At 40.3% G+C, this 13,231-nt stretch overlaps 1 non-coding gene across 1 annotated transcript; it reads right to left on the bottom strand.

Moving 5' to 3' along the window:
• Window positions 1-308: 308 nt before the first annotated feature.
• LOC114413932 lies at window positions 309-415 on the bottom strand. Its single transcript, XR_003667071.1, has one exon. It is a non-coding gene; the product is annotated as a small nucleolar RNA R71 (small nucleolar RNA).
• Window positions 416-13,231: the final 12,816 nt, after the last annotated feature.

Below are 13,231 nucleotides of genomic sequence, written 5' to 3'. Positions count from 1 at the left end.
TGTGCATCCAATACCCTGATGAGGATGTCCCATATGTTCTTAAAACTGGACTGATTCATTTGCTTCCAAAGTTTCATGGCCTTGCAGGTGAAGACCCGCACAAACATTTGAAGGAATTTCATATTGTCTGCTCCACCATGAAACCCCCAGATGTCCAAGAGGATCACATATTTCTGAAGGCTTTTCCTCATTCATTAGAGGGAGTGGCAAAGGACTGGTTGTATTACCTTGCTCCAAGGTCCATCACGAGCTGGGATGACCTTAAGAGAGTAATCTTAGAAAAAATTTTCCCTGCTTCCAGGACCACAACCATCAGGAAGGATATCTCAGGTATTAGACAACTCAGTGGAGAGAGCCTGTATGAGTACTAGGAGAGATTTAAGAAACTATGTGCCAGTTGCCCCCACCATCAGATTTCAGAACAGCTTCTTCTCCAATATTTTTATGAAGGACTCAGTAATATGGAGAGAAGTATGATAGATGCTGCCAGTGGTGGAGCCCTTGGAGACATGACTCCTGCTAAAGCCAGAAATTTAATTGAGAAGATGGCTTCCAACTCCCAGCAGTTTAGCGCCAGAAGTGATGCCTTAGTCATTAGAGGAGTGCATGTGGTAGCTACAAACCCATCTGCATCATCTGAAACTAAGAAGCTTGAAGGCAAACTGGATGCATTGGTTAACCTGGTAACCCAGCTGGCTTTGAATCAGAAATCTGTACCTGTCGCAAGGGTTTGTGGTTTGTGCTCCTCTGTTGACCACCATACAGACCTTTGCCCTTCCATGCAGCAACCTAGAGCAATTGAGCAGCCTGAAGCTTATGCTGCAAATATTTACAATAGACCTCCTCAACCTCAGCAGCAAAATCAACCACAGCAGAACAATTATGACCTCTCCAGCAACAGATATAACCCTGGATGGAGGAATTACCCTAACCTCAGATGGTCCAGCCCTCAGCAACAACAACAGCAACCTGCTCCTTCCTTCCAAAATGCTGCTGGCCCAAGCAGACCATACATTCCTCCACCAATCCAACAACAGCAGCAACCCCAGAAACAGCCAACAGTTGAGCCCCTCCACAACCTTCCCTCGAAGAACTTGTGAGGCAAATGACTATGCAGAACATGCAGTTTCAGCAAGAGACCAGAGCCTCCATTCAGAGCTTAACCAATCAGATGGGACAATTGGCTACCCAATTGAATCAACAACAGTCCCAGAATTCTGACAAGCTGCCTTCTCAAGCTGTCCAAAATCCCAAAAATGTCAGTGCCATTTTATTGAGGTCGGGAAAGCAGTGTCAAGGACCTCAACCCGTAGCACCTTCCTCATCTGCAAATGAACCTGCCAAACTTCACTCTACTCCAGAAAAAGGTGATGACAAAAATTTACCTAACAATTTCTGTGCAGGTGAATCTTCTTCCACAGGTAATTCTGATTTGCAGAAGCAGCATATTCCCCCTCTTCCATTCCCTCCAAGAGCAGTTTCCAACAAAAAAATGGAAAAGGCAGAGAAAGAAATCTTGGAAACGTTTAGAAAAGTAGAGGTAAACATACCTCTATTGGATGCAATTAAGCAAATTCCAAGATATGTCAAATTCTTGAAGGAGTTGTGCACTAATAAGCGGAAGCTTAAAGGAAGTGAACGAATTAGCATGGGCAGAAATGTCTCCGCATTGATTGGTAAATTTGTTCCTCAAATTCCTGAAAAATGCAAAGATCCAGGTACATTCAGCATACCTTGTATTATAGGGAATAGTAAGTTTGACAATGCCATGCTAGATTTAGGAGCCTCTGTTAGTGTTATGCCTCTGTCGATTTTTAATTCTCTATCTCTAGGTCTCTTGCAGTCAACTGATGTGGTAATTCATTTAGCTAATAGAAGTGTTGCCTATCCTATTGGTTTCATAGAAGATGTCTTAGTTAGAGTTGGTGAACTGATTTTCCCTGTTGATTTTTATATCTTGAATATGGAAGATGGATTTTCTCAAGGATCAGTTCCCATCATTCTAGGCAGACCCTTTATGAAAACTGCTAGAACTAAGATAGATGTTTATGCAGGCACACTGTCTATGGAATTTGGTGACATAACTGTTCATTTTAATATTCTGGATGCTATGAAATACCCATCTGAAGGTCTTTCTGTATTTCGTGCTGAAATAATTGACCATGCTGTTGATGAATACATGACTGATCTTTATTCTAATCTGCATGCCTCTCACTCTTCATGCATTGAGTCTAAAATTGTACTTGATCATATGTCTGAATTTGATGCTGAGAGTGAATCTGAGAGTGATATTGATTGCATGTCTGGTGGTGGTGTTTTACCTCTCGAGATTGATTTTATAGAGTCAGATAGGACTAACCATGTTTCAGGAAGTACACATACCTCTGACTTTCTTTATGAGGTAAAGGATGAGAAACCATCTCCTTCTACCACTGTCCAACCGACCACACCAGAATTGAAGCCTCTGCCATCAAATTTAAAATACACTTACTTGGATGATGGCAAGAGTTTTCCAGTGATTATATCTGCCTCCCTTGCTGATGAGCAAGAGGAGAAGTTGTTGTCAGTTCTCAAGAAGCATAAGAAGGCTATAGGCTGGACCCTGGCAGGACATTCCTGGTATTAGCCCATCCACATGTATGCATCGAATAAATTTAGAGGATGGAGCTAAACGAGTAAGACAGCCACAGAGAAGACTCAACCCGGTGATTCTTGATGTAGTGAAGAAGGAGATAACCAAGCTTTTGCAAGCTGGAATCATTTATCTTATCTCCGACAGCCAATGGGTGAGTCCCGTCCAGGTAGTCCCGAAAAAGACTGGCCTCACAGTGATCAGAAATGAGAAGGAGGAGTTGATTCCTACTCGGGTGCAGAACAGTTGGAGAGTCTGCATTGACTATAGGAGGCTGAACCAGGTTACCAAAAAGGACCATTTTCCCCTGCCATTCATTGACCAGATGCTTGAACGCCTGGCAGGTAAATCCCACTACTGTTTCCTTGATGGTTTTTCTGGTTATATGCAAATTACTATTGCTCCTGAGGATCAGGAAAAGACCACATTCACCTGGTCCTTCGGCACTTTTGCCTACAGGAGGATGCCTTTCGGCCTGTGCAATGCCCCTGGTACCTTCCAGCGGTGCATGATTAGTATTTTCAGTGATTTTTTAGAAAATTGCATAGAGGTGTTTATGGATGATTTCACTGTATATGGATCCTCTTTTGATGGTTGTTTGAATAGTTTGGAAAAAGTTTTGAATAGATGCATTGAAACTAACCTTGTTCTAAATTTTGAAAAATGTCATTTTATGGTTGAGCAAGGTATAGTTTTAGGCCACATTATTTCCAATAAGGGTATTGAAGTAGATCCTGCAAAAATTTCTGTTATTTCACAATTGCCTTACCCCTCTTGTGTGCGAGAGGTGCGATCTTTTCTTGGTCATGCAGGATTCTACAGGCGCTTTATAAGGGATTTTAGCAAAGTAGCCCTTCCACTGTCCAACTTGTTGCAAAAGGAGGTGGAGTTTGACTTTAATGACAGATGCAAAGAGGCTTTGGATTGCCTCAAAAGAGCGTTGACTACCACCCCCATCATCCAGGCACCCAATTGGACAGCCCCTTTTGAGCTTATGTGTGATGCATCAAATTATGCATTGGGGGCTGTCCTTGCTCAGAAAATTGATAAATTGCCCAGGGTGATATATTATGCTTCTAGGACTTTAGATGCTGCCAAAGCGAATTATACTACTACTGAGAAAGAGCTTCTAGCCATAGTTTTTGCTCTTGAAAAATTTCGATCTTATTTGCTTGGTACCCGCATTATTGTTTATACTGACCATGCAGCTCTAAAGTACTTGTTGAAGAAGGCTGATTCTAAGCCTAGGTTGATCCGATGGATGCTCTGGCTCCAAGAGTTTGACTTAGAGATCCGTGATAGGAGCGGAGCACAAAATCTAGTTGCTGATCATTTGAGTCGGATCGAACGCATATCTGATGCAGATTCACCTATTCGGGATGATTTCCCGGATGATCATTTGTATATACTGTATAGTATTTCTGACTCTCTTTGTACTCCCTGGTTTGCTAATATTGTCAACTATTTAGTTGCTTCTGTTTTTCCTCCCTTAGCATCTAAGGCCCAAAAAGATAAAATTAAAAGTGATGCTAAGCATTTTATTTGGGATGACCCCTACTTGTGGAAATTGTGCAGTGATCAGGTCATTAGACGGTGCATTCCAGATCATGAGATTGACTCAGTCCTGCAGTTCTGTCATTCTTCCGCACCGGGAGGTCATCTGGGTGTTCAAAGGACAGCTCGCAAAGTGCTTGATTGTGGTTTTTATTGGCCCACCATCTTTAAAGATGCGTGGAAGATCTGCAGCACTTGTGAGCAGTGTCAGAGAACAGGAAATACACTTACATGGCGACAACAAATGCCTCAGCAACCTATGCTATTCTGTGAGGTGTTTGATGTCTGGGGTATAGATTTCATGGGTCCTTTTCCTGTCTCTTTTGGTTATGCTTACATTCTCCTTGCAGTTGACTATGTTTCAAAATGGGTGGAAGCCAAGCCCACTAGAACTAATGATGCTAAAGTTGTTGCAGACTTTGTCAGGTCTAATCTGTTTTGCAGGTTTGGAGTACCTAAAGCAATTGTTAGTGATCAAGGAACCCATTTTTGCAACAGGACAATGCATGCCCTGCTTAAAAAGTACGGGGTGGTACACAGGGTATCCACACCATACCACCCCCAGACCAATGGACAGGCAGAAATTTCTAACCGAGAAATCAAGCGAATTTTAGAGAAGATTGTGTAGCCAAGCAGGAAAGATTGGAGTACCAGGCTTGATGATGCTCTCTGGGCACATCGGACTGCCTACAAAGCACCCATAGGAATGTCTCCTTATCGGGTTGTCTTTGGAAAGGCATGTCATCTTCCAGTGGAAATTGAGCACAAAGCTTACTGGGCAGTGAAGACTTGCAACTTCTCTATGGATCAAGCTGGTGAGGAAAGAAAGTTGCAACTGAGTGAGTTAGATGAAATCCGCCTAAAAGCCTATGAGAATGCCAAGTTCTACAAAGAAAAGACCAAGAAGTTCCATGATAGCATGATAGTTAAAAAAGACTTCGTGGTTGGGCAAAAAGTGTTATTGTGTAATTCTAGGCTTAGACTCATGAGTGGTAAGTTGAGGTCTAAGTGGATTGGTCCTTTTGTTGTTACTAATGTTTTTCCTTATGGTACAGTTGAGATCAAAAGCGACTCCACAAACAAGAGCTTCAAGGTCAACGGACATCGACTTAAGCCATTCCTCACGAACCCTTCTTTAGTGGACGTAGTGGTGGAAGAGACTTCTTTACTCCACCCTACTCTTCCTCCACCATGACTTAGGGAGTTTTTCTTTTCCTATCTCCTTCCTTGCTTTTATTACACTTGTCCGATTCTCTTTGATGATTTAATTGTTTTTAATCTTTTAATTGTGCTACATTGAGGACAATGTGTTGTTTAAGTATGGGGGGGAGTGTTCTTTGGTTTTGCTAGTTTTGTTGGTTTTGTTAATTTGTTAGTCGTATTAATTTGTTAATGTTGTTAGTTTCGTCAGATTTTTAGTTTAATATTTTGGGTCAATTTTGTGTGCACGTACGACTTTGCATGTTTTTCTTTGAATTATAGGATATGTTCAAGAAATGGGTAATTGTTTTGAAAATAAAAGTTCTTGACATTTTGTGACTTGAAATCCTTGATTTTTCTCTACATGTCATGATAGTTTTGAAAGCTCAATTTGAAAGTGATGAGTTTACCTTTGTGAGAATTTGAGCCATCCATCATCATAATCATTTGGTGTGTTTTGCCCCATTGATTGCTTGCACAATAGCCTTGGCTTGATTCTTGTTGATGCGTCCTAATTCACATGCATATTTGGAAATGATTGAGGCAATTTTGTTCTTATAAGCTTCTAGCCAAATGAACTTACCTTGAATTAATTCCTTTGATAGCCCTTTTGAGCCTTGTTTCCCTTTCCTTGTTTTGAAGCTCACTACAAGCCTTAAGTGAAAAACCATGATATAACCATATCCTTAAGGAATTTTGGAGCTTTGGAATTGTTTTGGGAATAAGTGTGGGGGGTTTTTGTTTCATAGGATAACTTGTTTTGTTGGCTATGCTTCATGATGTATTTTGGGCCATAGTTGATGTACACTGTATATTGGTTAAATGTTGGACATGCTGAATGAAATGTTGTTTCTCAAAGGCTATAGAGTAAAAAAAAAATCGAAAAAAAAAGAAAAAGAAAAGCAATAAAGTTGAGTGAATAAGATCTTAAATGGCACAAGAATGATGAAACTCTTGGTTCTACTCTTTATGTTTAAATTTTATCTTTACTTCTTATTTTCTTATTTTTTCTTAATATGCACTTATTCCCCATTGCTCCTCTATCCCTTTGGGATTTAGCCACTTATTCCATATTTTTCCATACCTTGTCCTTGGCCCCATTACAACCTTAAAAGACCTTTTGATCCTCATGTGCTTGTGTTTATGGGTTGATTGTCAATTTTAGAATCTTGCCAAGTTTATGTGGTGTTTGCTTTCATGGGTGCTTTGAGGGTAAATAGTAGCCTAGACACTTGAGAGATAGAGTGTATATCTTGTGAGGCTTTATCACTTTTCATTCTTGAGCTGATTAACTATTTTGCCATGATTGGGTTGCTTGGATGATTTTCATGAATGTCTTGACTTTTTGGATCTCCTTATGTTAGATGTTACCCATTCCTTGATGTTCATTGAGAAATATGTGAATGTTTTTGTTTATCTCCCTTTGATATCCTTGGATTTTGTTCTTTGTTTCATTTTGCCCAGGAGTGCAAAAGGCTAAGTATGGGGGGTTTTTGATGTGCCATCATTTTCTTCTATTTTCTAAACCCTTTTTGCACCATTTTAATTACTGATTGGTCTTAATTGTCAATTAATCAGGCAGTTTTATTATTTAGGCTCATTTAGCTAATTTGATGTTTTTAATCTAATTTCAGGAATTAATGAAACATTGGGCTTAATCCGGATTTTGGTTATGGACTTGAAGAGGGCAAATAAAGCAGCGCTTACCTTAGTTAATTTCTAATTAGGAAATTTTGCAAGTTTATTTTATGTTGTTCAGTGTTTATTTCGTTTTGGGCCAGAGTATTGTAAATAGGGCCCAGTGACTTTGAGTGACTCTTTTTAAATAACAGCCTTGGGATTCGTGCAAGGCATTCTATTTCTGCTATTTTCATTATTCAGAGCTTTGGTTTTAGGTTTTCACGTTTTTCTATTCCCTTGTTATGGTTTTCGTTCTTAATGCAAATTTCCGTTTTCTACTTCTAATTACGAGTTCATTCTTGCTTCTTCTTCTACTTTCATTTACGTTTCTGTTCATTTACGTTTCTGTTCATTTACGTTTCTGTCTCATTTACGTTTCTGTTCATTTACGTTTCTGCTTCATGTTTCATTTGCGTTTTCTGTTTAAATCCATGGAAGGCTAGATTTTTTGGTGTTGTTTCCTTTTGAGGACGAAGCCCAACTCTCTTTGAGGTTTCGCTTGTAATGTGGTTTCCTGGCAGTTTTCCCTTCACCAGTTATCCCAATTTCGTGAATATTAATCAGTGCACGCTTCGTGTTCGATTAATTGCCTCTGAGCCTAACTTGCGTTCATGCTTAATGGACGAAGGGCTAACTGGTGTATGTGGTGCCTAATCACGTATTGAAAACCCTAAGTTGATTTTCGCTTAGTAAATTGAAATAGGGTTGGATTTAGTGGTTGACTGTTAGGGACGAATTCTCCATAACCCAGGATAAGAGAATGGCTTCTGAATCAGAGGAAACAACCCGTTTTTAATATTAGTAGTTTCGTATTCCAGTTACTTGTTCTGCTCTTTAATTACCAAACAACCAACCCCCCCCAATCGTTACTGTTACTGCAAGTATATTATGAACATTTGGTTTGTCACTGCTCGTTGGGAAACGACCTAGGATCACTTCCAAGTTACTGCATTTTCATGTTTACTTGATTCGGGTACGGCCTCGATCAGTGACGTCCACCTTATCACGCGCCACAATCCCAAATATGTTCTTAATTTCTTCCTGTGGGGACCGTCGGCCTTCCCGGTAGCAGGATCAACATGCACCATTATTCTCTCAGCACCAGGTGGTCTAGTGGACAACGATCGTAGACGTGAGGCTTTGCGTGTCCGCTTCACGGCAGACGGCGAAGCCGATGCGTCTGAAGGAGGAGGAGGAGGAGGAGGAGGAGGAGGAGGAGTGGAGGCAGGTGGAGAACCCATGATCTTTTACACAATAACATACAACAATATACAAAATAGGATTAATCAAAAGAGGATCAGTCATAAGTTTTTTTTGGAAGGCAAAAGTATAATATTATTAATAAAACATAACTGGACCAGAGGTACTTAGGAGATCAGATACAAGACACTCAAGGTGCCACCTTCCAAAAACATAAAACCCAAAAAAACCCCACTACAGAAGGAGACAAGACAAATTAACCAAAGGGCTCTGAAAGATTGGTAGTTGTGCTTTTTAATTGTGATTTGGGGCAACCATGTTATAAAAAGTTTATTCCATGTAATCAACACTCAATTTATGCTTGATGGAATATAAATACTATATCTTCAGAAATACACATGTACATGGCATCCTTAGGACTTCATCCAGCTGATGTTTGTCACCAGTTTCATCATCCACCACCCTTTTCTTCTCTACCTTCTCATGTTTGTTGTTGTTAAACCCATATTTATGCCTTCTTCCCTTCATGTCTTGTTTTATCACAACTTTAGCTGAATTTCCTATCTTCAGCACAGTTGAATCTCCTGTCTTATTCTCCAATGACACACTTTGATGGCCTGTATCTCTTTTCTTCGTATGTTCTAGTGGTTCAGCTTCAAAATGCATAAAGCAATCTGAATTTTCCAGTCATGACCAAAGGCTTCTGCATCAGCATTGACACTCTCTACCCTCTTTGGTTTATGCTTCTGTGTTGCATTTCGTGCTTCCTCCTTATAATTCTCAGATTTATTGGAGGTCTCACTAGAAGAATCAGCACTAATCCGTGCCTGTTCCTCCTCTACCAGCTCAATATCTTTCGTTTCACCTTTGCTTTTGTAAACTACACTGTAATTTACAAAACAAAAGTTGAAAGGAAAGATATTGAGCTGGTAGACGAGGAAGAATCACAGATTGGTGTTGATCGTTCTAGTGCAACCTCTAATAAATGTGAGATTTATAAGGAGGAAGCACGGAATGCAGCACAAAAGCATAAACCAAAGAGGGTGGAGAGTGTCAATGCTGATGCAGAAGCCTTTGGTGATCACTTGAAAATTCAGATTGCTTTATGCATTCTGAAGCTGAAGCACTAGAACATACGAAGAAAAGAGATACAGGCCATCAAAGTGTGTCATTGGAGAATAAGACAGGAGATTCAACTATGCTGAAGATAGGAGATTCGACTAAAGTTGTGATAAAACAAGACATGAAGGGAAGAAAGCATAAATATGGGTTTAACAACAATAAATGTGAGAAGACAGAGAAGAAAAGGGTGGTGGATGATGAAACTGGCGACAAACATGAGCTATATGAAGTCCTAAGGATACCATCTAAAAGAAAATATCGATGCCTCAATCAGAGAAAAATGTAGTTGTCACTTACTTGCTTTGGTGACCTGTGTCTCTGCAGAAAATTACATTAGACGATGTTAATCAATTCTCCTTCATCGTTATCATTTCGATTAGCATGAACGTCGTCAGCTTCTTCTTCTCCGACAACGTTAGGAGTGATTTGAGCGGTCAAAGGACTAACATAGGTGTCCATGTATGAATCATCATCTTCTACATTAACACCAATTGTTTTGCCCTGCAGAACCACGCACCACCTTTCATCACAAGGGTCTTGCACGTAAAATACTTGTCTAGCTTGTTCTGCCATGATGAAAGGGTCATTGTGGTAACCAAGTTTCTTTAGGTCTACCAACGTAAATCCTATATCATCGGTGCGCACACCGGTGTTGCTGTCAACCCATTTACATTTGAAAACACATACAGTAAATTTCACATAGTTAAGCTCCCAAATTTCATCAATGAACCCAAATTAAGGGATGGAAGCTACACAGGGATTGGCGTCATTGACACTTGCAAAGTGTTGAGATTCAGCCCTTAGGGTGACCCCGCTGTTCTGCATTGTACTTTTGTCATCTTGTGCTTTTGTGTAAAATGAATACATGTTTATGTTGTATCCTTGCCAGGTTATAACATTTCTTTTAGGCCCATCTACTAGCTTTCTTAATGTTTTTGAAGCATTCTCATCTGCAAAGATTGTATCTTTAAACCAATCACAGAACGTCTTGTTATGCTTTTTGAACACCCAATTCTTTGACATTTTCGGATTATTCTGTTTGACTAAAGCTTCATGCTTAACTATGTATGGCAAAACTTCATTACTGTTGTTCAAGACATACAAGTGAGCTTGTAACAAATCTTCTACACTTGGAGTGATGACATGCAGTCCTCTTGAACCCTTACCACCCACTCTGTCATCATGCCGAGACTCAGGAAGCCCAACAGGTTTAGCCTTCTCTAAGTATTCTAAACAAAATTCAATGGCTTCTTCTGCAATGTACCTCTCAACAATAGATGCTTCTGGATGATATAGATTCTTTGTATACCCTTTTAAGATCTTCATGTATCGCTCAACCGGGTACATCCACCGTAGATAAACAGGACCACAACATTTGATTTCTCTGACCAGATGCACAATCAATTGAATCATGATGTCAAAGAAAGCAGGGGGAAAATACATCTCCAAGTGGCACAGTATAATTGCGGCCTCATTTTCCAACTCATCAAACATGACTGGATCAATGACTTTGCTACATATAGCATGGAAGAAAAAGCACAGGCGAGTTATCGCTAACCTGACTTTGTTTGGCAAGATGTCTTGTATAGCCACGGCTAACAATTGTTGCATGAGCACGTGACAATCGTGAGACTTTAACCCTACAAGCTTAAGCTCCTTCAACTACACAAGACTCTTAATATTTGAAGAGTATCCTTGTGGAACCTTCACCCGACGAAGACACTGACAAAAACTTATCTTCTCCTTCTTGGACAAAGTATGGCAGGCTGGGGGCAAGTAAATTTTCTTCCCATCAGACCTTGGATGCAACTGTGATCGTATACCCATATGAGCTAGATCTTGACGGGTATTCAAGCCATCCTTCGTCTTGCCTTGAATGTTAAGGAGCGTCCCAATCACACTGTCACAAACATTTTTCTCCACATGCATAACATCAATACAATGTCTAACGTCAAGATCACACCAGTACGGAAGATCAAAGAAAATGGACCTCTTCTTCCATATGCAACTCTGACTTTTATCCTTCTTTTGGGTCTTCCCAAATACAGTATTCAGGTGTTGAACCCGCTGATATACCTGCTCACCAGTCAATGGTATCAGCGCAATATCATGCTCTTGACTTCCATTAAAAGCTTTTTTCAGTCGTCTGTAAGGATGATTGGGTGTTAGAAAGCGGTGATGCCTACTGTAGACTATTTTTCTCCCATGTTTAAGTTGTATGTGACTTGTATTTTCTTCACAGATGGGGCATGCATGATGACCCTTAACACTGTAACCGCTGAGATTCCCATATGCTGGAAAGTCATTAATGGTACAAAAAAGCATTGCACGCATTTCAAAGGTCTCCTTGCGAAACGCATCAAACACTACAACCCCCTCGTCCCACAACTTTCTCAGATCTTCAACCAACGGACTTAGATAAACATCAATGTCATTTCCTGGCTGTCTTGGGCCCGATATCATCATAGACAACATGTATTTTCGCTTCATGCACAACCAAGGAGGCAAATTGTAAATTATTAGCAGAACTGGCCATGAACTGTGTTGAGTGATTAAGGTGCCATATGGATTCATTCCATCACTGGCTAGTCCAAGTCTAAGATTTCTTGGCTCATTCCTGAAATCCGGATACAAACCATCAATCTTCTTCCACTGGGAGCAATCAGTCGGATGACGGACCATTCCATCATAAATCCTTCCATTTGCATGCCATGTAAGGTCTTTTGCGTCGTCCTCGTTAGCAAAAAGATGCTTAAACCTTGGAATGATTGGAAGATACCACAAAACCTTTGCTGGGGGGCCCTTGTTGGAGTTTTCATCAAAACTACTTTCTTCTTCATCCTTCACTTTGTACCGTGAAGTCCCACAGATAGGGCATTTGGACATTTCTTGGAATTCATGCCTATACAATTTGCAATCATTGGGGGAAGCATGAATCTTCTGATACTCCATACCCATCGGACACAATATCTTTTTCGCCTTATAGTAACTTTTAGGCAATGTGTTGTCCTCTGGAAGCAGATTGTGCACTACCTCAAGCAGTGAGGTGAAACTTTTGTCACTCCACCCATACCTGGCCTTTACATTAACCAGACTTAACACAATAGACAACAAGGTTAAGGAATTCTTGCACCCTGCATACAAAGGCTTCTTAGAATCACTCTGCAATCCTTCATACACAGGGGCGTGTGCTTGCTGGAAAGACTCTTGTCCAAGGTCACGAATCATGTCCTCTAACCGATCTCCCATTTCTACATCAAACGGTTCAGATTGGGACCCACTCTGCATGTCTGTGACTTCACCATGCCATATCCACGTCGTGTAATTCTTCTTAATTCCATCACACAATAGATGGTCCCGTATGTCATCGAGTAATTGTCGTCTTCCATTCAAACAGTTGATGCAGGGACAATAATATTTTCCTTCTTCATTCGGTCGACCTCTTTCTGAAGCAAATTGCAAGAACTGTTTCGACGCCATCCTCATATACTGGGCTCATGCGACTTTCATTCATCCAACTTCGATCCATCTAAGCAATTCCATGCATGAAAATCTCACTTTTTTATTTATAGGTGTGGCCCTATCCCATTTAGGAAAATTGTCTTTTATGTTAGCTTCAAACGTCAGGGTTACCATTATTTACAAAAATTTGACTAAATTTCGGCAACATTTCGCATTGGTCTCCAAGTACACGACATGACATCGTTGAAATGAATTTCCCGATAATCAAGTATGCACTCGGAGAACAACTTGAAATGCATTGAACCGAAATTTAATCAAATTAATGAAAATATTAATAACCTTCACGAATGAATCTAACATAAAAATACCAGTCTCCCCAAA

The sequence above is a fragment of the Glycine soja genome, chromosome 5 (assembly GCF_004193775.1).
Source record: "Glycine soja cultivar W05 chromosome 5, ASM419377v2, whole genome shotgun sequence".
Taxonomy (NCBI): domain Eukaryota; kingdom Viridiplantae; phylum Streptophyta; class Magnoliopsida; order Fabales; family Fabaceae; genus Glycine; species Glycine soja.
Note: the sequence above shows the minus strand (reverse complement) of the source record. Positions and strands in the feature narration are given on the sequence as shown.